Source organism: Alligator sinensis, unplaced genomic scaffold, assembly GCF_000455745.1.
Source record: "Alligator sinensis unplaced genomic scaffold, ASM45574v1 scaffold1139_1, whole genome shotgun sequence".
Lineage (NCBI taxonomy): Eukaryota > Metazoa > Chordata > Crocodylia > Alligatoridae > Alligator > Alligator sinensis.
This window is the reverse complement of record NW_005842413.1, coordinates 986656-1012255: the sequence shown is the minus strand read 5'-3', so window position 1 is coordinate 1012255 and position 25600 is coordinate 986656. Positions and strand designations below refer to the sequence as shown.

Below are 25600 nucleotides of genomic sequence, written 5' to 3'. Positions count from 1 at the left end.
GAAAGGGCGGGGGGGGGGGGGGGGGGAGGTCAGTTAGCCCCCTTGTTTGCCCCAGAGCTTCTTTCCCCTGCCGTCCCTACCCCTCTTCCCCCTGCTTCCTGTCAGACCCTGCTCTCCCTGAGCACATGGAAGTGAGAGGCCAATCTGAAAACACTGACTTTATACTACAGGTACCCATAAACTGAATTCATCCAGCATTGATTAATTTTACCTTTTTTGGAACTGATGCAAGTTTTAGTTCAGGTACTCCATAAACATGCTTTTAAGCAGCAGTTTTGTACTGACTTACATATAGTACAAACTTTTTTTTTTTTTTAATTTTGTGTCTTGGGCCAAATCAGTTCTGAATTCTATCAACTGAGTAGAGCTCAATCGTTCAAGTTTGTGTACCACTACCACCAGCAAGTATCCTGCCTCCCAGACTCTTCAGCCTTTGGCTTCAGATATTCCCAAATACATGGCAGGCATCTTATGTGCAAGCCCTAAGCCTGGAGGTCTTCGAGTTAAGATGCCCCCTACTCTTGCTTGCCCCTCACCAAAAAGCTGAAGGAGTAAGCTAAAGGGGAAGACTGAGAACAATCCCCCATGGCCATAAATTGTGTAGCCAAGATCCTTGCAATTGGAGGCATGTGTAGACTTTTTCAGGGGTCAGCCTGCCCTCAGTGCAAGGGACAGGCCTTGACCCTCTAACTATACCCAGTCATTCAAGGTTGAGAAGAAGGGTATCTCCTCTGTCCGGTAAGGAAAACCACCTGAGCCAAAAGTCATCATCACGGTATCTCCCACAAAGCCAAAAGGCTCATGATTTACCATAAAGTTCACTGGGCTAGGCCTCAGCAGGATCAACAGCATTTCAAGCCACAATGACTCCATAGTTCAGCACTGTTCAGTATGTGTGCGTACTCCAGACATTCCTCACAAAGTATCCATGTGCTAATTAGGCTCCCTCTCGTGACTGGAGCTGGATGTTCTTGTCATGAATTCTGGGATCCTCCAAAAATTTATATGCAGATGAGACAACCTAGTCCAGCTCCACTTCATAGAGGTTGGGCCTATACTAATCATATGCAACATGCTGAGAGAAGGAACAACAATGGGATTCTGGGTAACATGCCTGGGGGTGCTGTTTGGTGATATTTACCAGACATTTAAAGCTGGTGAAGAAACAGAACTCATTGGACATAGGAAAGAAAGGCACAGCTCAGCTGTGGGAGTGAAGAAGTCAACATGTATTTAATGTAGTAGTTCACCATGACTTGACAAATAGTGATGAGGGAGACTGAGCACAATGGCTGCTACCAGGTATCTAATTCAGATGGGCTATACTGACCTATCCTTGTGGTAGGCGCCTGTCAGCATGTTTGCCCATATTGGGCCATATGTTTTATAATCATGCTCGGCATTGGCTGCATTTAGTCAACTTCATAATTGGTTTCCATTAATGAGCACATGCTGCTTTTGGCAGTAGTTTAATGACAGACAGTTTATTTAATGGGGTTTCCTTGTGAGTGTATCTGAATGTAACATGAGGGCCTTTTATTTCCCATGCTGATCGGGGGTAAGGTGGGGAAACCTCATCTTATATTTGAGTAAATACAGTAATGAATGCCTGTATAGAAATGAATAATAAAAAAAGCTGAAGCACTTAAGAAGAAGGTCATTTTGGGGGCTGCAGCAGCATAATTGGTGTGAAGACAGTTTACAGTGTTTGAACATTATAAAGTGTGAAAACATCTGTTATCTCCTCTTAGATGTCAAGCAGCTTCATAACATCATACACAATTAAATCTTATAAACATCACACTTCTTTTTTCTAACTATTTGTGTTTTGACTGTAGGCAATACAAGTCTTAACATCAGAGGTGTTCAATAAGCATTTATTAATGTCATTATGTATAAAGGGAAAAGGAATATGAACTTAAACCTTTGAAAAGTAACAGAAAGTCTGGAGATTTTCTCCACTTCATAAGATGTACTAATCAGCTTCCATATTCTGAAATACTAAAAGAGAACTATTCCTCTATTAACAATTTTAGTTACACAGAGAAATTTGACTATAATTTAATGAAAATTTTCTGGCACCAGGAGAATATATATATATATACCAGACACCTGATAGAACTACACATTCTTACGCAGTGTGGGACCATTTGTGCTTCAGGTTAGCCACTCCTGGTCTACCATGTTCTTAAAACTTTCCAAGTATAGAAAGTCCACAATTTCTGTGGGTAGCCTGGTTCAATGATTAACCATCCTCCTAGTGAGAAAGTTCTCCCTAAGATCCAAGATAAATTTCCATTGCTGCAATTTAAGACCATCATTCCTTGCCCTGTCACCTGCAGCCACAGACAACAGTCTACAGCATCCTCTTTGCAACTGTCTGTCCTTCAGGTGTTTGAAGAATGGTATCAAAACCACTCTCAAACTTCTTCTCACAAGTTCATAGTTTTTTCAGCCTTTCCTCATAAGTCATGTTTCGCAGACCTTGAATCATTATAATTGATTTCCACTAGTAGCATAACAATGGGGAGGCAATCAGGTACAAGCCCAGAGTGCTGCCTGGGGATGGAGGGGTGCACTTGAAGGAAGCCAGGTGGCTTCTCACCCTTATGTCCATGTCCCCAATCCTTCACTCTGCACCCACCCTGCAGCAACTCCGGTTCCCACAGCAGCAGTGCACAGTGCCCTGGGTGGTGGCTCTACATAGTGCAGGGGCAGTGTCTGAAGGTTCGCTGCTGTGGGGGAAGAAGTCACCTTTTTTGCAGCTAAAACCCAGTGTTTAAAGGGCCACTCAACACAGGTGGCAGGACTGAAAAAAGAGGGCAACATCTTCCCCCCACAGCAATGAACCTTGGGTCATTGCTCCTACATTGTGTTCCACACTGGTGAGGACACAGAACTGGACGGTAACACCTCTACTCTCCACTGGACTTTTTCTAACTTGACCTTGTTTTTCTTCAAGTGCAGTGCCCATAATTGGAAACAATACTCCAAAGAAAGCCTTACCAATGCTAAACAGAGCAGCAAAATTACTTCCTTTGATTCCTAACAAATGCTCCTATTAAGACAGCCAAGTATGCTATTGGCTTTTTCTTTGTCTTCTTTTGTAACACAAGTAGACTGTTGTCTCATATTTAGCTTACATCCCACTGCAACCCTAGGTCCTTTCTGCAGTACTGCAACCTATGCAGTCATTCTCCAGTCCTTACTGCATGCAATAACCTGTATATGCAATTGTTCCATCCCAAGTACAGGACTCTGCACTTGTCCTTTTTCCATTCTGTATCCAAAACCTCCGTTCTGCAACTTCACCCAGCTTGGCATCATTTGCAAATGTGTTAAATCTGCACTGAATCCATCTTCCAAATCATTAGTGAAGGTATTAAACAGTACCAGACCCAGGATATAAAAAACCTCTATATTATAATTAAACACATGCAACTGATAGAGACTCATGATCAAAAACCATTTAAGTGTTTTAGCAGTATGCAAGTGGCAGCCAGATAGCAAACCAATATATACTAGTTGAGCTCTTTTTTGTCTTCCAAGGAGCTAGCTGATTTACACGAGATCTACATGGCCCCACAAGTAGCTATCACCCATTTTGAAAAAGTTTACGAGGAAAAAAAGAAGTTGACAGAATAATGAGGAGGAATGAGACTGATAACATGGGAAGTATGAGATCTACTAGATATAGCAATGGACTGGAGAACAAATTTTTGGGTTCATTTTCACTGTCTGCTTTAAAGAAGCATATTTTGTCTTGTCTTCCCCCAATGCTATTCCCGCTACCACTTCTATACTGTTCTCAACTTCTGCCAAGAAGCATCTCTGCCTGCTCGTTCCTGCTGCATGTGTACCAAATGTGGAAATGATACAGTGAGACAAGCCTTAGGGTGCCTCCCAACTGCTCTCCAGTGTGCCACAGCCAGTAGGGAGGGGTGCCCACAGGGTAGCATTAATGCCTCCTTCAGGAGTTTGGCATGTGTGAAGCAGGAACCTGCTTCTTGGCAGTTCTCCTCAGAACACTGTAGAAAAGATAAAGACATATATGCATAGAGGTCCCAACAAGCTGGGCTCACACAGGTGGTTTCTTAGAGGACAAAGAAATAAGCTGCATTTGCTTCCCTCTTCCTGATTATGGAGATGGATGCATCTGGGTCATATTTATAAATGACATTTTTTTAAGCAATGTACTATATTTACATAGTCATTAAATGAAGGGAAGCTCACACAGTTCCCTGAATACATATTACATGTTGCAATACCATCTTATAAAAGATCACAGACATGCTAGGGCACTTAAGGAGTTAACTTCAATCCCTCACTAATGTTTATATATACATCTATACATTATTTGTATGTATATTCATGCATCATTGTCCTAGCTTTTAGCTAGAAATATTTGTGTTATTCATTCTGCCAAAAATGATTTCACAGTTTCAAACAGGTGTTAAAATAAAAAACATATTGCCAATTTAAAGTAGATAGGAGTTGGATCTTTTGCCAAACCAAAAAAGATCCTCAATCACAAAGAAGTAATAAAACGGTACTGTACCACCCACAAAGAAACAACAGGGCAAGATATACAATTGTGCTGTGAGTCTGCAGAAGAACGTATACCCATTGAGTCTCAAATACTTAGGTCTTGAACAGAGGTTGGCAAACTATTCCTAGAAAATAATACATTCAATCAATTCAGAACTCTCCACTGTAAATTGTCTTTAATAAGAAGATTACTAATAACTAAGAATTACATTAATTTGGCACCATATAAGATAATTAAAATCAAATAACAGTTTTCCATTTTATGAATTTGGCACAGTGACTCAAAGATCAAAAAGGTACAGTGACACAAAGACAAGTTTGCAAAGGTAGATATGAGATATAGTTAGGGTTAGGGTGAACCCCAGCCTACAAAAACTTGTGCTATATCTACCTACCTACTTTGGTTAGTATATTAGGGCATATGTAAACAAAACAGGGGCCCTACATTAAAGTGATGGGTTTTAAAAAACACCACTTCAATTTAAAGCTGATTAAACCCCTGTATCATGCACACACCCTGCTGACTTACCTGCCATTCTGGAGTTTTAGTTTGCTGCACCCCAAGGAGTTTTAGTTTGCTGAGCCCCGAGTCATTCAAGGCATATTATGCTGCCGAATTTCCTACAGTGGCTGGAATTAATGTGCAATACGCTGCCGAGGAATGCAAACACCGACACTATTAAAGCAGTGCAAAAGAATTTAGCCTGCTTTAAAAAGTGTCGTGCACACGCGCCTCTCGTTTTGTTTACACATGGCCTTAAGGTCCAAGTTTACCCTGTCTTCAAGTCAGATATGCGCAACTACTACATTTACCCAAATCCAAGATGAATTTGAATTTGAGACACTCCCCCCTCAAATTAGATTCTATACAAGAAAATGTTTATAAATCTGTTATAATTTTCCATGTATAGAATCTAATTATTGGAGGGCTATCTTAAATTCACCACTCCTACACTGGGGCAATCAGTGGGAGGGGAGGGGGACAAGTGGCATGACCTTTGCCCCCCCACCACTTACTGCCCCTGTCCCTTATGTCTGTGCTCCTTCCATAGTGTCTGAGCTCACTGCTGCCTGTGGCCTCTGCAGCTTCTGCCCCACACTGCTTCTCTCTATCCCCTCTACTTATGCCCCTCCTGCTCCTTCTGCATGCCTGCCACCCACAGCTTCTGTTTCCATTTCAGCCTATGCCTTACCTGTGTGCTCCCCATCGCCCCAGCCTCTGCCCCCATGTCTGCTTACCATCCAGTACTCATCTGGCCCAATTATGGCCCAGGGCACAGACCACAGGCTATCTCTAGCCCCAGCCTGGCCACACAGAAGTGATTGCTGAACTGACAGCTCTGAGATGCTGGAGCTGCTGCCACCATTGTCATTACTGCATGGCCAAGCCAGGGCTAGTGCTAACCTCTGCTCCATGCCCCAGGGCTGGAATGGGGCCAGAACCATGCCTGAGAGTAAGCAGAAGGGAAGGGGCATGGCAGAGGCTGCAGGAGACAGGCAACTGCTGTGGCTCTGATTGTGAACCCAGGTCAAGGTCAGAATCCAAGCTGAAGCAGCTGCCTGCCCCCCCCCCGCCTCATACTTGAATCCAAGATGAGTGTCCCCTGCCATGTTGGATGTGGATAAAAACCTCATTTACATCTGAGGCTGTGCCCAGCACAAATGCTTGGCTCACTTATGCATGTAGTAATCCAATAAGCTACATGCAAATATATGAAACATGCTGCAAACACTTATATTTCAAAATATATTTTCAAATATGTCTAATATTAAGTTAGTCAAGTGGTTAGCCATTCAGCACTAGTAGGGTTTTGGTCACTGGGTAGGAACACCCAAAAGAAGTGAGATTCAAAAGCTCATCTGCAGTCCTGGAGTTTGCAGCATGTCTCATGGGCAAGGCAGGAAATGGTCATAAATGTGGGAGGTCAAGGCCACAGGTGTATGGTGAACTATCCTGATGCACTTTATCCGGGCAGCAAAGAGAAGTCAGGGCAAAGTAGCCTAGTGGTTACCTGAACCCAGGGGAAACTGACTGTTCAGAACCTCAGAGCACACAGAGGGTACAGCATTTGTGCGCTGGAGAGAGTTTTACTTTGGGGTTCAGTGCGTCTCTGAGACCAATGCTGGGGTTGTCCATGATGAGCCTGGAAAAGCCCACCATGCAAGAGAGCTTATTTAAACAAGGAAACTACCTGCAGAGCTGGGGTGTACACTTGCCGTGCACCTGCTACTTTGTACACAGCCAGAGGCAGAGCACACCTAGCGTATAACAGGCACAAGGTGTTTGAAAGTACTTTGTCTTAAGCAGGTGATTAGTATGGGGTAGCCAGTGTGCTGTGAATACAATCTTTTGTTTATTGAGCCCTATCTTCTCTGTGTAGGCAATCTCAGGGTCTTGTTTTACCTATGAGCAATCTTTTAACATTGTTTTATCACTCGCAGAAAATTAATTAATTGAAAAATAGAAAAGCATACCCACAATCTTTATCAGTACTCAGAGTTCAGTCAACAAGGCCAACATAAAATATCTGTAGATAAGATAAGCATTGTGAGTAATGACAGGCAAAAAAAGCACACCAAATATCTCCCTATACTTCAGAGTTGTTATATCTGGGACTGCCACAAGAAGTAGCTTTTGAACTAGAAAACAGGCAACCATAGGCATTTTTTTCATTCTGCTGAGATTTATTAGCACATTACAGCAGTATGATTAGGAAGTGGGAGAGACTCCCACAGTTCTGGCTTTCAAAGCAGACAGGAGAACACATGTCATTCACATACATGCCCAAGCCTTTCTCGCTTTGCTCCCATGGCTCAGACAACAGCATTGCTCATAAATAGCTGTGAGCAGGGCAATTACATGCAAATGAGAATGCTGAGCAGGTTAGATTTGTTTATAGAGCAAGATACATATTTATTGTATAGTACATACTGCCTTGGTGTCTTAGGGTGGCATAGCCCCACTGAAGCACTGACCCTGTGAAGAATCACCATATAGTAAATCTCAAAGTGTATGCTTGTAAAATAAAGCGATTCTTGAATTCTGAATATGTTCCATGTCCCTTCCCAGTAGAATACACATAGTAAGCTTCCCTCTTCAGACACAAAAATAATATTACAAAATTTTGATTCACCCCCCCAGATGGCTTTCATTGTACCAAAATACTGGAAATTCTGGTCTCAGATGATTACTGGGAAGTGTTACCATCAGGGAGGCTGCCTTAGATGGAGAAAAATAGAAAATCAATACCTTGAGGTCCTACACAAAGGTACATTGCTCTTACATGGCAGTGAGATCACTTACAAAATATAGCAAGGACATCTGCTCATAATTCTGAGCAGATGCACTGGAAAATGTATGCCAGTGTTTTGTTTGCTTTGCCAGCTACGGCATCACATTGGTGGTTCATGTTCATTCTATGGTCTATCAAGACACCCGGGTCTCTTCCAGTTGTGGTGCTACTAAGTGTAGAATTGCTGAGCTTGCAAGCATGTTGTGGGTTGCTTCTCCCCAGGTGGAGCACCTTATACTTCTCAGTGTTGAACATCATCAGGTTTTGATCTGCCCACCTTGCGAGCCTGTCCAGATCAGATCTCCGCCATATTCAAGTCAGTTCACAGTCCCCCTGCATCCCAGGATGCTTTGCACCTCCCTGGCAAACCCTTCTAAAGGGACAGTGGGCTAGCTTTGGCCCAAGTTGTCTGCTCCAGTCAAGCACAGAGGCATGTTCTAGTGCCTCCTGGCTTCTGGCCTCGACTACTGCAGGCATGCAGCTGCATTTCCAGAATCAAAAGTGAATGTCTGTTCACTTTTTTTTTTTTCAGTTCAGTCTACACAGCCTTGGGCATTTTGACGGTCTGTACTTAACCCTTAAGTATAGGTGACCAAAAAAAAAAAATTTTTTTTCTTCAAGATTTTATTATATAATGGTGACAGTGTAATCCAGATTTAGACCCTACTACCATGATGCATGCTCTTGTAAGATCCAGGATGGATTATTGCAATTCAAGCCACACAAACTTTGGTGGTCACCTGGGGGGTTTCAGTAAGAGCACATCTCCCTAAATATCTGAAAAGGTAAGAAAGGCATCATTGCATTTTTCAATATACATAACATGGCATCTCTTTTTAAAACAAGGACTACAATAAAAACAAAGATAAACACAGTGATCAACTGAAGTATATATTCTTCATGAAGCTCCTGTCTAGAAGATCACCTCAACTGGTCTGCTGAATAATATCCAACACTGCATCTAAAAAATATTCCCTCATTTCATAGCGCAAAGAAACCAGCAAAGGCTGTCTACTTCAAAATGCTGCTTAGGTAATACTTTGGGAGGTATTTTGTTTCAGCAGATTACTATAAATGACACTTCCTTTATTGGAAGAATATGGCTGATATCATATCAAGCACAATTTCTTTTTGTCTTTCTTTCTTTGTTTTTTTTAAAACAAAACACAGAGGTGAATCCCACTATCTGATGCTTGGTATACCTGAACAGAATAAACAGCTAGGACACCACACATCAGAGTGGAGTTCACAAGTCTAGTAATGTCAAGTTAAATTTCCCCGCATCTATGCCTTTTCCCTTAATTATTTACCAGTGTTAAGTCTAGAACAACACAGAATTGAGCAACTAGAGGAAAAAAAGTGATCTCATACGACTAAATTCTGTGAATCAATTTACTCAAATAGAGCAGTCCTGTGACTACTGCACCACATGATTTAGAACTACAGAAGAATAAATATCCAGCGGCAATGTAGTCTTAGTAGTTAAAGGACAACATTTCTGTGACAAATGGATAAGCAGTGGAGGTTTTACTGGATTAATACACTTGTTTATCAAAATAAGTATACACAAATTATACAGAAAACACTACTAAGCAACTTGTAATATATATATTTTTAATTTCAGTGCCCACAATTCAAAGTATTAAATGCAACTTTGCAAGAATATATTTGTTATAGATCTAGTCTATATAAAATTATATTAACTAATTTTATTCAGCATTTTGCATAAGTAGATATGTAAAGTCTCTTGGAAAAAAGTTCTAAAACATTAAAGTTATATAATTTTATAACTGAAAGTAGTTGAATAGTAAGAAGGGCTGGGTGGAGGAGGGCTGTTAACCATACTAAAGTTTTGATTAATTTTTCAATCACACAGGACATAAAACACAGAAAAGCAACACTGGTAACTAAGAGTATATTTAGTCCGCCAATTAGAAGCCAAAGAGATTACATCATTAGTCTTCAAGAACAACACTATCAAATTATAAACTGACAACTAAAAGAGATTTCATTTCGCAGCCATATTTTTCTGACAGCCCTACCTGGGGCAATAGTTAAGGGAAAAGAGGGGGGGGAGGGAAGGGGGAGAGGTCTGAATGCCATTAGATGCAGAAGAAGCCCTTAGAGGCTCCCCTTATCTTTAAACCATGCTTCCATACAGCCCCTAAATTAGTTATTAGTGGCCACATCTACACGAGATGCTGACTGTGCAGTCATTACTGTGCAGTCATTTAGTACTTGTATAAGCAAGTACTAAATGACTGCATAGCATCTAGAGTCACTGCAGTTGCACCGAGGAACAGCTTTTTCATCATGACACTGACTGCGCAGTAGTATGCGACTCTTGCACAGTAGCGTCATGTCATGTTTCCTGCCATGTGACGCTACTATGCAGTAGTCAAGAGCTACTGCGCAGTCAGCATCTCATGTAGACGTGGCCAGTTTGTCCAAAACACCATGGAAATTCCAATATTCACTCACCAAAAGCTGAGTTCTGTGTAAGATTAAAAGAAATCCAATCCAATGAAAAAAAGGGAAATAGTAATAATATGAATAGATGATGATGATACACTAACACAGCCTGCGAAGCTTTGTATTGCGTGGAAAATTCCTTCCAGCCCCTTTATTATAATTGGCTAAACCCCTCAGAACTTCAGGAACCCTGGTACCTAGCTAAAGCTACCAAACAAATGGCAGAGGATATCAATGAAAAGGCTGCAGAAAATTCTGAATGGCTGCTAGCCCAGAAGAATTTCTCATAGCCCACCTGGACAGTCAAGAGCTATAGCAGTAAGGGGTAGGGAGCCATCAGATCTCAATGTTGTGGGAAAACTAGAGAGAAAGAAAATCGATAGGGCTAGGGACAGAAGTCACACACAACCCAGTTTAAACCAGCAATCAGAAACTGGTTTAAACCTGTAACAGAACAGAAGCTCAGTTCTGGGGGTTGCAAGTGGCGACCGCCCGCAGGTGCCGCTGGCAGTGGCGGCAGTGCCTTTTCGCAGGGGGTGCACCGCCATATTAAGGGGGTGCACATGCACCCCCTATGCATCACCAATGCCTACAAACTTAACAATATACTACATTATATACAGAATTGGATAGCCATCAGCCAGACTGAATGGTTCCAAAGGAAGCAGACGTATTTTCCTGTTCAGTCATGTTCTCTTAAGAATGACGGTGTAGCTTCAGTAAAGATATGGATGGATCCATGGCCATGGACTGTTTAGATTGGTCACCACGAGGCTGACATAAATGGAAAAATCTTTCTATTTAGTCCATGAACCAGATGTCCAGCTCAAAAAGGGTCATTTCTGGAGAGGGCTATCTTTTAATAACTTCACAGGATGCAAGAAGGAGTCAGTTTAGCTGCCTAAGGGCCCTGTTGCATGTTGCACTTTGAGCTGCTCAAATGTTGATCAGTGATAGTGCTAGCTCAAGTTTGGATCAGTCGCACCTTAAAGCTAAAACCCTTGATTATGCTCCACCTGCACATTTGTGACTTGTCACTAGAGGGCTGGTGAGCAGGGGCCTGACTAAGAGCTACAGCTTTGAGATGAGAGGGGTTTTGGGGGCGGGGGGGATGGAAGGGGCTGGGAATATGAAGTTGAGAGGTAGAGAGTTAATGGGATTCTCATTCTACTCCTGGCCATATCCATGCCCTCTGACCTGGCTAGTTGGCATACGCTCTGCAGGCTGTTTACACAGGGTTGCACCCCTGGGGGTGGGAGGGGCAGTTGGCTTGGTGCCAGAACTGCCCTCTGGGCACTAGAGTTCAAGGGGTGGAAAGTTTGTTGGGGGCGGGTGAGGGGTAGAAGACACTGCATCCCACAATGCTGGAGGACTTCAATTTGAGTGGCCACACATTTACCAAACAAATTGGGTAATGCAGATCAGAGATAAACTTCTCCTGGAGTGGCATAATTTTAAGCCACCAAAAGTGTGCTTAAAACTAGTTTCAGGTGTTACTGAGTGGACAATCCAGGGGTTAAGAGCTCCAGGAGCCACCTAAAATTAATGTGTAAGAAGACACTAAGTCAGAAACCTTTACAATGCAAGATGAATGTGGAAACAAGTGTCTCATTTTGCTCTGAGGCTGCTGGCAGCATTGCTCATTTTTCCACATCAGGAACCATTGCATTTACCACAGTAATGTTAAGGTATGTCTGAAAGTAGAGGTTCACATAATTCCCAAAGCATGGGAGAAGGTCCATGAACCACTTTTTCACTCTTTATTAAATGAGATTTTCAAGACAAAACAAATGAAAGAAAAATGCTGAAGCAAGTTGTAGTGGTCTTCTTCTTCTCCAAGGAAAACTGACCGACTCCCAGACTTGATGGATTATAGGAACCTGAGGTGTTACCAAGCACATGTGTTTTACTAATATACTTTTTTCATATAAAAGGGCACTTTAGTTGGTTTTTGGAATGGGCACAATCAAAAACATTTATTAAAAGTTTCTTGGGTCGCTTTAGCCTCTATCCAAAGATACTGGACCAAAGCTTCCTCTTCAGTCTGATTCATACCAGGGAGCTAATTTGTTTTACACTAAGCAGGGCAATTTTTTTTTAAATTATATTTTCTGGATACCAGAGAATCCTGCTCTTTTTTACATCACCTCTCACCTCAGTCAAAAACCATACTAACCTATTATCTAAACAGGTTAGTCCATCATAGAATTTCCTATGAAAGCTCATGCCTCTGAATGAGTTAGTCTGTCATATGCCACTCCACTCTGCCTTCTGCCAGACTTTAGTCCAAGACAGCTAACTACCTCTCTTTGTTACTTAAAATTAAAGCAACTTCATGTATGGCAAACATCATTTCCTCTCCTTTCCCTATGCCCCACATCTTTTTTCTGCAGTATGTAACATCTGACCCAGAATATAAACTCACTGGAGCAGGACTGTGGATATATTTTTCAATACCACCTGTGTTTAAGCCACCATCATCTCTTACCTGAGATGAATGATGATCTTTCCCTGAATACACTGTTCAAGCCCTGCACACACTGTGCAAGCACTGTATTATTGACAAATAATTAATACTAATGCTATGCCAAAAAAAAAAAAATCACATTTTATTGTAATCTTATTGTGATTTTCAGTAGCTTGAGAATTATAAACCAAAATACTTTGAAAATGCTGTGGTATTCCTAAATAGGAAATAACTCAAGCCGTATACCTTTTCTTTGTCCATATTAATAAAGCAGACCTAAAAGGTTAGAAATGTTTTCTGTAAACAGCATTACTGAGTCTTCCCATATTTTCTGATTATGTTTCTGAACCAGTGGCTGGCAGCACTGTGCCAGCAAATGACAGCTGGCCTATTGTTACAAACCATTCTGTACAACAAAACCCTAACACTTGGCATCAAGGAGTTAAAATGTGTGACCTGAATGACAGGTTTTGGATAATACCCTCAAAAGCTTTAAAGATCTGTTACTAGAGTGTAACACATTCTGATGTTCCATTTTGTGGCTCATTACAATACTGCAGAGTATTTACTTGTACGGCTATGCTTGTTTCCACTCAGACAATTTCTATCTTAATCCGAAAAAAAACCCCCTGCAACCCTACAGTACAGTACTGATAATAGTCAAGGATTGCAAAATATTATGGAAAAAATCCTTCACTCAAATCCAAACAATACTAGTCAGGAGCAGTATTCTGATCTCCCCATGTGTGACTATCTTACTGACCTCAGTAGGGGATCAGACTATTGAACCCGAGTAACAGCATAGGAATGCAAGGGGACAATTTTACTCTATATGCTTTGGGGCAGTATAGTCTAAGGTAGGAGATTTATCTCAGTTTTCCTTCTTTTGTCTGCATTTAGCTAGGTATCCTGTCTAATGCATCGGTAGTAAGATTTCATGGGTGTTAAAAAAAAAACTGAAAAGAAGAAGCCGGTCTTGAAAGAAACTTATAATGAATCTGAGGTTCTTTTATCTCTTTTTCAGCATACATCAATGAGTGTTTCATCTCTGTGGTGTCAAGCTGTATGCTAAGCTTTTTAAACATACTAACCAAGTACATGAACTCTTTTAAAATGTGCTAAGTTTGTGTTTACCTTCCCTTCAATTTTGCTTCATATTTTCTTCTCACTTAATTTATTAAACTTTTGTACAGTATAGGAAAGCAGGACTAACTAGTATCTAGTTACTCACAAATAGACTTTCCTGTTCTTGATTCTTCACCTTCATCTTGCATATTTCCAACACCTCCCCTGCAAAGCAAGGCCACCCTCTCAAAAAACAAAAAAAAACAAAAAAAAACCGAGAGAGAAACCTCAGCTTCTCATGTTTCCTCATAAACCCGTTCCTCCACCTCCCACAAGCTCTAGCAACTCCACTTTCCTCCTTGCTGACAGTCACAACTTGTCATATTTTCCACTCCAGAGTTTTCTTTTTTCTTTCTTTCTTTTTTGCTCTCAATGATGCTGTCAAAAGTCTTCCATTTTTTCCTCCACATCTCTCCCATCCATCTGTTACTGTTCACTTCCACTGTTAAAGCACTGGCCCAGGTTCTAATTAGCTGCTGCCTAGACTACTGCATCCTCCTACTCTCTGGCCTCCACACATCTTACCTCATTCCCCTCTAATGCATCCAAACTGGTACCAACCAAAAATTAACCTTTCCTGTCACTCTGTTCAAAGTCCTTCACTGGCTTCCCCTCCCCTTAAGCTTCAAATTTCATATCCTTGAGCAACACACTACAAAAGTAATATATTCAAGGAACCATGTCCTAATCAACGCATACTGATTTCTGAAAGCTTCTATGTCACACCATTTAAAACTTCTATTCTGCCCACATGTAGCTGAACAGTAGACTTGATAAAACACCTGGAGTATCCACCCCCCTCACCTACCCAGCCAAAAATAATGAATGTACAGTGAGGTTGGCCATAATGCTATTATGTCAGTCTAATAATACGTGATTAAACATGGCATTCTTGTATTACATACACTGAATTAGCTTTCAGAAGAACAAGTAAGTTCTTAAATTACTCACTGTTTCAGCACAAGATCTTGGAAACTCCTATTTTTAATTGTATGCACATACAAAAACACCATCCATTTGTTATTACTGTTTTTTATTTAGACTATAAACAATGAATAATTCTACCTGACCTTCTCCATGTTAAATTAACCCATACAATTCTCACAGCTGAAACACTAGAGTGAACAATATTTAGCTACCCAAGTGTTGCTAGCATACCTAATGCAAGGGTTATATTAGGAAATTAACTCCAAAAATCTCATTTTGGCATGCTGTATGCACAACATACCTAGTGTTTTAAATAATCTCCCATGCCCCATTGTACCTCGCTTGTATTACACAGCACAGACATGCCAGTTTGAGAGAATCATTGCTTTCCACCCAAAGATTGGGGTAATGGTATTATAACAAAATACAAAATATTAACAAAGGAAGAGGGAGTGTTAACTTCATATTACAAGGAGCTTCTAGGAATTTAAGAGATTTATGATACACTTGAAAATTTGTGATGGGCAGAACAGAGATAAAGTGTAGTTGCTATGAATTATCCACTCCAAAGGTTTTATTCACCACAAGAGATATGTAGTTTTCTGCACTGCAAAAGGTCATAGATCTGGCTTTCACACTAAGCTGGGTCACATAAGCTTTATTCCCTTTGTTCCATGGGAGCCTGCTGGAGACAGGCAAAAGAGCAAGAAAGAATAGTCTCCATTCTGCCATGGCACAGCTATCTGCTTGGTTCACTTAGCCAAAAACTACACTTTAAACAGCCGTGAGACCAATTTGTAGAATTTTCTAAACTAATTCAACTTAAATTCATTCACCAGTGTAAGAGCCTAGGGTAGACAAGTATAACAATTTTAACCTAGGACAAAACAGGTCTCTCCAGAGAAGGTCTGAAGACCTGCTATATTCTTAAGCTGTCCTGTACTCAGAAGCCATTGTTCAGGAAGCATGGAAAAGCCTTGCCCCGGGCAGGCCTTCTAACATTCTCTCTCTTGCCTTTCCTCACCTGAGGGTAGCCAGTTCTGAGCTTTCAGAAAATGAAGAAAGCTTAGTTTTTGGCTATGCTTTAGGAATATCTGGCACCTATACTGCTCTAGTTGAATCTCAACCTCCTGGCACTCCTGCATGGAAAGTCACTCAAGGCACTGTTTTCACTTCATTGTGATTTTTCAGCATTAGATAATGCACATAAATATTGTTGGTCACGGCCTTTCCCCCAATAAAGGCACATGGAAGATCTGAAAGACGACTATATGGATATGAAAAACAATATACATTGATGGGAAAACCCATATACATTGACAGGATCATTCATTCCAAGTTTTCTCAAGGAGAAGACAATGAAGCAGCAGAAGCAGAAGTCATCAACAGTGAGACATTGTGGAGAAGCAACCTCCACTATGATGCCCAATGTTTGCAAGGTGTCTAGCTCACAAAAATTAGGTTAGCCTGAAATCCTAGGGTAACACCAGAAGGAACTGAGGGACTGCAAAAGAATACCACTGAAGCAGTGTAAATATAAAATGCCAAAGGAAAGGGCATGTAACTGTTTCCCAAGTAAAAATCAGACACACAGTAGCAGTCTCTGTTACACCACAAAATTGTCTCCAACCATGGCATGCACATGCCAGACAGAGAGATCTCTCTCACAGGCACTTTCCCACGGGATAATAAAATGCTGTGCCAATTGAATACAAGCTTTGTTATCCAGAACATGTAAACATGCATTTTTTTTATTAAAGGAAGACGCATGTAAAATTTACAAGCATTTACATTTTAAAGACTTATTTGCTTTGTGGAATCATTTATTCTGAGTACAGAAAGGAAGCACACACTGGACTGTTTATCTTTACAACAACCCTATATGCTTATTTTCACTTTTTACTACAGTTTGATTCTTCAAAGTGCCCTTCCAGTGGACTTATAAGCTATTATTGTATATACAGATTTCCAATTACATGTCAAAATTTTTACCAAACTTGCCACATTGGTTCCTTTGGGGTTTTCCAGTTTAAATCCATGAATTCCTCACATTCATGATTGTGGGAAGGACACATAAGAATCAACCAGATCTGGAGATTTCATTTGGTAGGCCAATAATTAGTTTGGATGCAGGGATAGAACTAGATACAAGGCTAGGACTAGAAGTCTAAGTGAGCATGGAGGGGGAACATGTTTTGTATTTTTCACAGCTAGTGTATTTTGTGGTGAATAGCATCAGAAAAGAGTCCAGGAACTGAAGTAAAAAAAAATGCACATCATAAACCAGTGCTGTGCTTCTCCTGCCAGAATGACCAACTGTGCATGTTCATGTATGTGTGCACATATATACATGTATGTACATTACTCAAGAATATTTAATCCTAATGCAAATTGCTCATGGTAAAAGATGCCAAAAACTGAAAACAAGAATAAGGATCAGATCCCCAAAAGGGAAATATATTCTTAAAAGAAAACTTTGTAATTTATGTAAAACTGTTGCTTTGACTAAGCTATTGACAGGGAAAGACAGGTCTATAGCTCTTTATTATTATAGTGTGCCACTAGTTATCAGCTCTAGGGCTGTGTGTAGATGAAATGAGAGGCGTGTGTGCAAGACACTTTAAAGCAGGCTAAATGCTTTTGCACCACTTTAATAGTGTTGGTGTTTGCATGCCTTGGCAGTGTATTGCACATTAATTCCAGCCACTGTAGGAAATTCGGCAGCATAATGCACCTTAAATGACTTGGGGCACAGCAAACAAACTCCTTCAAGGAATTTTAGTTTGCTGTCCCTACAGCCTTGGAGCAAAGCACTGGGCTCTGTGCAGCACCATGGCTCTGCAGAAAGTCCTGCAGGCAGCCTGACAGCAGCCCAGGAAAGCAGCTCTGCCCAAGAAAAGCAGCGAGCTTGATCTTCCTGCCCCCCAACCCCCAGATCTTGCCTGCCTCAGCTGCAAGGGAGGCCAGTGCTTCCCTCCATGGCTGCAGTGCCCCCTGGGACCGCCCAATGGGTGGGTGCCACCGGGGGGGGGGCAACCACTGTCACAGAGGGAAGCACCAGTGTCCCCCCCACAGCCAAGGGACCACTCTGCCCACCAGCAGCTCACCCTCCCCTCCCTGCCGGAGAGGCAGGTAAGTCAGCGGGGTATGTCCACAACACAGGTTTTCTAAAACCCACCTCTTCAGTTTAGGGCCTCTATGTCATCTACACACGCCCATCGTTCCTCTTGTGAGATCTAGATATCACAGTCCTTTTGCCATTTTTAACCCTCTGTTCAGCATTTCACTGAAGTTTAAATGTCTAACACTTTGAAATTCAGTGAATGAAAAAGGGCAAAAAATGTTCAATGAATAATCAGCAGTGAATAACATCCAAAAAGCATTTGCACATTTCTCTCCTACTGAGAAAAATGTCTTAAATACCATTGGCTTTATTTACCCTGATGTTCTCATTACAGGGACTGACATAGCTGTTGATTGGGCATTTATTATGATGAGCTGGTACCAGGCTCCGCGAATTTCATAACTGGAAATGTGAATTTCATTTTTTCCTATCACACTACACAGTCCATCTTCTGTGCATTATACAGAGTACTAACTTACTGTACATATAGAACTGAAAGCATAAAACATGAATATTTAATAGGTATAACATTGTATATGCCTGTAGTTTCTTATAAAGGAAATTTACTGGATGGGAAGGAGGGAGTTGTTTGGTTAGTGTTTTTCTTTTTAAACCTGTGAGTCGATGGAACAGCACTAACATAATACATTACTACTGGACATTTATTTCTGATTTATCTAATATCACATCCAACAAATTCTGTCTGGTAGAAGGTGACTGGACTAACAATAAAACAGGATGACATCTCTTCAATGATCAGTATTACAGAATCCAACAAGAGCAACTGCTTCTAAAGTAAAAATGAATATATTTTCATATCTGTCTATGGAAAACACTTTACCTTGTATTTTAAATGAAATTTCACATCAGTTCCTGAAACCATTACATGCAGCTGTGCTCTTAGTATAATCATTATAGTCCTGCCATTGCTTATAAGAAGAAGAAATATATGCTGCAGTCAGGTAACATTCATAACAGAAGTAGAATTCCTGAAAAAACCTTGCTATTATTCATATTTTCATTCATAGTGCTTCACAACTAATGAAAGCAAATATTGCTGACATTAGACCTCAAGTAGAATTTAAATATACTTCTATATATAAACTAAATAATTATGACACATTAAGAAAGCCAAGTGTTGCATATTTGGAAGTAAATGATGCATCATATGAACGGTGATAGAGTCACATTTTTTGGCAATTCAACATGATATTAAGAGGCACAAAACTTCTATGACAAAGGTAAGTATACTGACACTTCACATAACAGAGCTGATGTTGAGTATATAACAGCTCAGCCAACCCAGTCTTCTAAATTTGCTAATCTGTAGCAATGAAATGAAGCATAAAAGAAAAACCCCATAAAACCTCAAAAGAAAATAGCAATTCAGTAACAAGCTTTTCTATGAACTCATGCATATTTATGAAATAGCCTAGAGTTTTTTTCACTTTTCTTCAAATGTCTCCTTAAAAAATTCTTCTCAAATATTAAGACATGCATTAAAAAATAAACTGTGCATATAAAAGAAGCCAAGAATGAAAGACATGCAGCTTTTAAGATAAGCATGCTTTCAATGTAAGCATCTGCACTCAGAGGAGCATTTACACAAATTAACATATTTTATCTACTGTAAGGAACATAAAGCTATTCAAATATGGAATATATTTTAATTTAAATTGGTAAGACAAAATCCTTAAGCACTGAAGCACTAGAGAGGACTCTCAATGTATTTTGGCCAAAGCCAATGAGTGGGTTTCCCAGTTTTGAAGAACCTAAATGATAATTAAAATAGAAGTTTTTGTTTTGTACTTTTCTCCAAAATTTCTCATTTTTGAAGAATACCAATCTCTCTTGTTACTATGATTTTAAGTATATGCAATCTCTGTGCAGCTGAACAGGGGGAAAAAAGAAGATTGCCACATAGTGTATCTGTTTCAAATGTAATTCTCACTTCTAAACAAGATAGCTAGCTTTTGTCACTATCACCCATTTTGGAGAGATATCCCAATAGACTGGCTGTATGCATTTGTAAACTACAATGCAGCAGGCAATTGCAAAGATGCGTCCAGTAGAAAAGGTCACAACATATTCAGTGTACCTTGTGCTACTTGTAGATGAACACCTGCTACAACTGCAGCTAGTCCTTCATTTACCAAACTTTGGTTTATGTTACTGCTAGGGTAACCATAGTATTACAATCATAAAAGAAACGGCTGCTCCCAAGACTACAGTTCAGTAAGGATTTCTCTTCATTGATCAACTTTAAATTAGGGATGGAAATACGAAGAGCGGTGAAATGAGAAAAAGGCCTGACTGGTTATACCATTCCTCAGAACGTGCCATGATGTATGTTTGTTTATTGAAATTTTGCAAGCACACTCACTTTCTTAGAAATATGCACTCTGCCCATTTAGCATCCTCCTAGTGCTCCTTGCCTCAAAGCAACCTCTGTGTCCTCCTCTAGAAGAAGAATCAACATATGAAATAAAACATTTCACAGAACAACTGATCCTTTTCTGACCTTACAGTCCTCATTCTCAAGGGAAAGCTACAAAACACCTTCAGAGGATGGGCCTGGGAACAAAAATTCATAACCTTACTAGAGGTTATGAATGAACTACGCACACAATGGCTTTATGATTCATTGCAATCTGATATCTTTGCTAATTTCTCTGCACTCCCCAGGTAAGAACTACCCTTTTCTTTCTGGAACAGAAAGAATTTAATAGAAGCTCTTCCACTACTTAGGTTATCTATCCTACTGCCCTTTTCGTGTTTTGTAACCATTTCTGATAATGTATCTTTGCTCCTACTTTATAGCCTTCCTCCCTTCCTTTAAGAAAACTGCTTTCATTTACATATGGGATACTACATGTGCGTTTTTCTATCTGTAGAGAAAGGTTGTTAGCCATGTTAGGCTTTTTTCTATGTATTATTTAGCTCAAGCAGTGTCTGCTTCTCTCTCAGAGCAGAGGAAGGGAGCACTGTTCATAAAAGTTTGTCTAACATCTCTCTCAAACATACAGATGGTCCCAAAAAACAGGTGATCCCATATTACCAAAAAGTTTTTGCTTCTTTTATGGGATATCTTATTTTTAAATTTGAATTTCCTTTTGTCCTACCAAGAAGGCTCCTTGCAAAGTGAGCTCTGTAACACAACAAAGATCCCATTTCTGTCATTACAGAAATTAAATAGATAAAGTTAAAGTTGACAGTTTCCCCAAATGAACTACTTTCCTGTTAAACTGTATCTCCAGCACAGAACTGGAAATGTTTCCTATCTGAAATGTTCTTGTTTTAGCCCCTTCACATCCCACGTTCTTCCCTGTGGCTTCCATGTCTTCTTCTAGATACTGGGAGGAAATCCAGGTTTTCCCTAGAGATGAACTGGTTCAACGCTCTCTCTAGAACCTAACGTATGTGCAAAACCTTTCAGCAGATGAAAAAAGGGCCCATAATAATGTTTACACATAGATGTGATACATGTGTGTATGTACAATAAACTTTTCACTTGACTGAAAGCACTTTAAAAAGTCAATGTTTGTAACATGGGCAGATCCAGGGACAGGGGGGAAGGAGGGTCTCTGCAGTCCATGCGCAGTGACTTTTCTGAATCCACCACCTTGTTGACACAGCTCTGAAACCCAGGGGCTGAATGCCACCAGCACTCACCCCCACCTCCCCCAACCCTCTTGCCCACTACAGATTTTGGTAGGCATTCACCCCCTGACAAGCTAGTGAGCTCAGAAAACTCTGCAAAAGTGACATACAACTGAAGCAGGGTGCATGCCCACTACATCCCCTAGACCTCCCTGCATGTTAATGTGAATATGAAGTACATAGTAGGTACGGATGACATTCTAGAAGTTAGGTTTCTAATACAAACACAAGCTAAAATATTGACCTGCCCCAAAGTAGGTCAAATGTGTGACAAAGCTGCCACTACCAAAAGGACTAAAGCCCAAAGATTGGACCTAGGTAGAGGCCACAAAGATCAATGTCATATAAGTAAGCAAGAGTCTCTGGAAGATCCACTGTCAACAAAAGATGTGCTAAAAAATATTCAACCAGGGATACAGAGAGCATACCACATCACAAAGTACAAAGAGACAGCTTCTACTGCACTGAGGAAATTTGTTATCATACCATAAATATCATGAGACAGAGAGAGAGAGTGCAAGCAAGCGAGCACTTGGTGCATCAAAGGCATCACATGCTGCTTGGCTGGCACTGCATTTACCCATTATCACTATTTGTAATTCAGAAGTAATAAATGAGTGGAATGCAGCTCATAAAGAACATTAATATGATAAAATTTATGGCTTACATTAAAGTGTGTTTCTGCTCTGAAAAACAACCGTGTATAAAGCTCAAGTATTCTGCATTCTGTGTGTATTCCAAGTCATATTTGTTTACTTTATGATTATATATTTTAAATGATTTTCAGTTGCACAGATCACAAATCTATGCACATTCCAGAAAGTTTGGGGGTTTTTTCTTTGTTTTTAAATAAATGGGAGTATTAAATTAAAAACAACAGTACAACACAATAAATATTTTTCAACCATAAACACAGACAACTATTGCAGCTGCCAGTACAACAAAATCCTACTTACTCCCCTCTCCTACAGGAAGCCGAGAAGACCAGGTGAGACAGAAGGCAAGGTAGAGTTGCACCTTATAGACTAACTAAAGTATATTTGCTTTCCTAAGCAACACCTTATTGATCAGATTGTATGAAGGGACTGCAGGGACCAGAGCTTCTAAAGTGAAAGCAGTAATTTGAATACAAAGAACGGGAAAGAGGATAGCATCCAATCAAGTATGCTGTGGCTTTGGAAAGCTTATACTGATTCAGCTTATTTACAAGATGAAACACTGCCCTGCTTTCTGCCTGACTTAAGACTAACATGGCTAACAACCTCTCTCTGCTTAAGAACAGGCAAGGGCCTTGTTATCTGTCACCAAGACTAGAAAGCACACAGAACTGTGCTGGGGAGTATCTTCTAGGGCCTCTCAGCAAAAACACCCTGATTTTAACCCTTCCCATCTCCTGAAGGTGTCAAAACAAACTATTCTATCATCTGGGGAGAAGTATGGTCATTCTCTATGCAGGACACAAACAGCTTGGAGTTCTAAAGGTCAAAAATACTTTAACTTTAGCTAGAATTATATTAAATAGGTAGCAGTGTAAATAACAAAAGTGTGCTCATTTTTATTGCCGTTAACTCAAGAGAGAGTGAAAAGGTTCTTTACATTCATGTATTCCATTTGCAGAATTAGGCCTCATATGGATACTCAGTTTCTCCTGGGAGAGTTGCTGACCTCCCAGGAGAAATCAAAAATGTACAGAGGTTCAGACTTTCTCTCCCAGAGCAAAAATGGCTGCAGCAGAGCAAAAAATAACCTGGGAACAACCAGGGTTAAATCACTCTCAGTAGAGTTTCTCCTGGGAGACTGAATGTCTATATGTGTTTGGCTTCTCTCATCAGGGCGCACAGTACTTCAACAGCCTCCCCTGTACCCCAAGGAGACAGCAGCATGTCACTCACTGGAATCTGTTGCTCCAGCAGGGAACAGAATACCCCCCCTTCACAATCTCCACATGGTGCTGCAGGAAAATACAGGCTGACCAGGGACAGTCAGGGTCAACCAATCAGGACTGCCTTATCTATTACCATCATCTGTTGAGAGGCAGACTAAGGGAGACTGCAGAGCATGCTGACATGTGTGCACAGGCTCTGCCCCCCCACTGCACAGTGTCAACACTGCAAGCTCTCCACTTTTCAGGGCCTCAGCATTTGAATGTCTACACATACAGGTCTAGGTAAGTTTTTCTGCCAGGAGAACAAATTTAGGATGATTAGTAACTAAGTAATTTAGTAACCAAGGCTGCATACACACATTTAAATGACTTGGGAGAATTCTCCCAGGTTTGTTCTCCTGGTAAAAAAATTCATCCAGACCAGTATGTACAGATATTCATTGTCCCATGAGAAACTCTCCCAGAGAGGATTTAAACCTGACTGCTCCAAGGTTATTTTTCTCCTGAAGTGACCATTTTTACTCTGGGACAGAGCAGTGACTCTCCGAGGAGAAACGGAATGTTTGTACAAGGTCCAAATTCCACCTGCAAATGCAAATACTGTCCTGATATATACTTGGCTCACTTCCCTTGAGGCATAAGGTAGCAGCTATGTAACAGAGGATAATTTGGGCCACCAGAATCTTGTACAGTCATAGTGATTTGAAGCAAGCAAGAACACAAAATGACTTTAAACTTCTAGAGATGAAAGGTAGAAATATTTATATATTACTATGTTTTAAATGAGAAAATGTGAAATTTGGTTTTATACTCTGCCCTTTGCCATGGCACGGGAATGTTCGCAATCTGGAGAACATTGCGGCAAAATAAACATGCAAGTTTCACAAGGTCATTTGGAAGGTCACCATTCAGAGCACTATTGTTTTATAAACATTGCTGACTGCAAGTATGAGAGAGAGTAGGGTACTAATCCCTTTCTATAAACAAATTCTTGCCCATCTCAATCCAACCAAAAAACAGTATAAATGTATAATGGACAACATTAACATTTCAACATATCAGAAATGTTATAAAACAAATATTCAATAATTTATTTTTACAAGACTGATACTGTAGCAATGGGAAAGACACATTGTTTGGTACCCCCAGACAAAACTCAAAAGATATTTAGCAGAAAACATTCCTGAGGAAAGCATTTAGTCAAAAATCTTTGGACTACAGAACTTGATTCTTTTTTTTTTTTTTTATTTACACATACTGGCTGGCTTTGTGCTTGTAATAAAAGAAAGGGAGAGGAACAAATGACAAACCTAGCTTCCGAAGAAAAAGTTTTAACAATATTAGAGGCACAAATCATGCCTGATCTAGTGGGTTTTTTTTGTTTGCTCAAAGAATGACTTTACAAATAGTAAGACTTTTTGCTTCCCTTCTGGGAAAAGGAAAGTTCCTTATCTTTTGGGTTGCTTCCAACCCAAACTCATAAAAGTGGAATTATTTTTAATTAGTTAAATGTATCATTATTCTCCTTTATTCAGAGAAGACAAACAACAGATAGACAATCATGTAATGGAGGGGAGATGGACTAACCTAAGAGGTCTTTTGCATCTCCTGACTCTATGCACTTTAATATGAAAAATAATCAAATAGCAATAAGACACCTAATCCTAACACTGTTCTTTTCCCATTATTCTCTAGCAAAATGGGCAGAGAAGGAATGTGAGTGACTTGCCATTTACAGGATGCGAATTTCTTACCATAGGACTGAATACAGTAAGTGAGAGAAAGAAAGAAGGAAATAACTCAGCAGAGAGATGTGAACTGAGAACCTAACTTTTTCCTCTCTTTTTCCTCTTTTAAACTTTCTTTTATTGTTCAGTTTTGAAGGGAACATACAACACAAAATTATTTTAGAAATACAAACTATGTCTTGAAGACATACCAAAACATTTACTTTTCTTTTAATGCCACTTTAATTTCTGGTAAAATTCCAAAGCAAGGGTTTATATTTCATGATATTGTCAATTTTGCATAAAACTACTGGTACTACTCATAGCTTATATAGCCTCAGGGAGACTATTGATTTTTTCCCTCATAAATCT

The 25600-nt window shown here is 40.2% G+C and overlaps 1 protein-coding gene across 1 annotated transcript in view; it reads right to left on the bottom strand.

The window, feature by feature from the left end:
- The window catches only part of MACROD2 (MACRO domain containing 2), a gene marked incomplete at its 3' end in the record, with an annotated part of 924419 nt that overhangs the window by 348494 nt on the left and 550325 nt on the right, over window positions 1–25600 (bottom strand). The gene's annotated exons all lie outside the window — the stretch shown is intronic.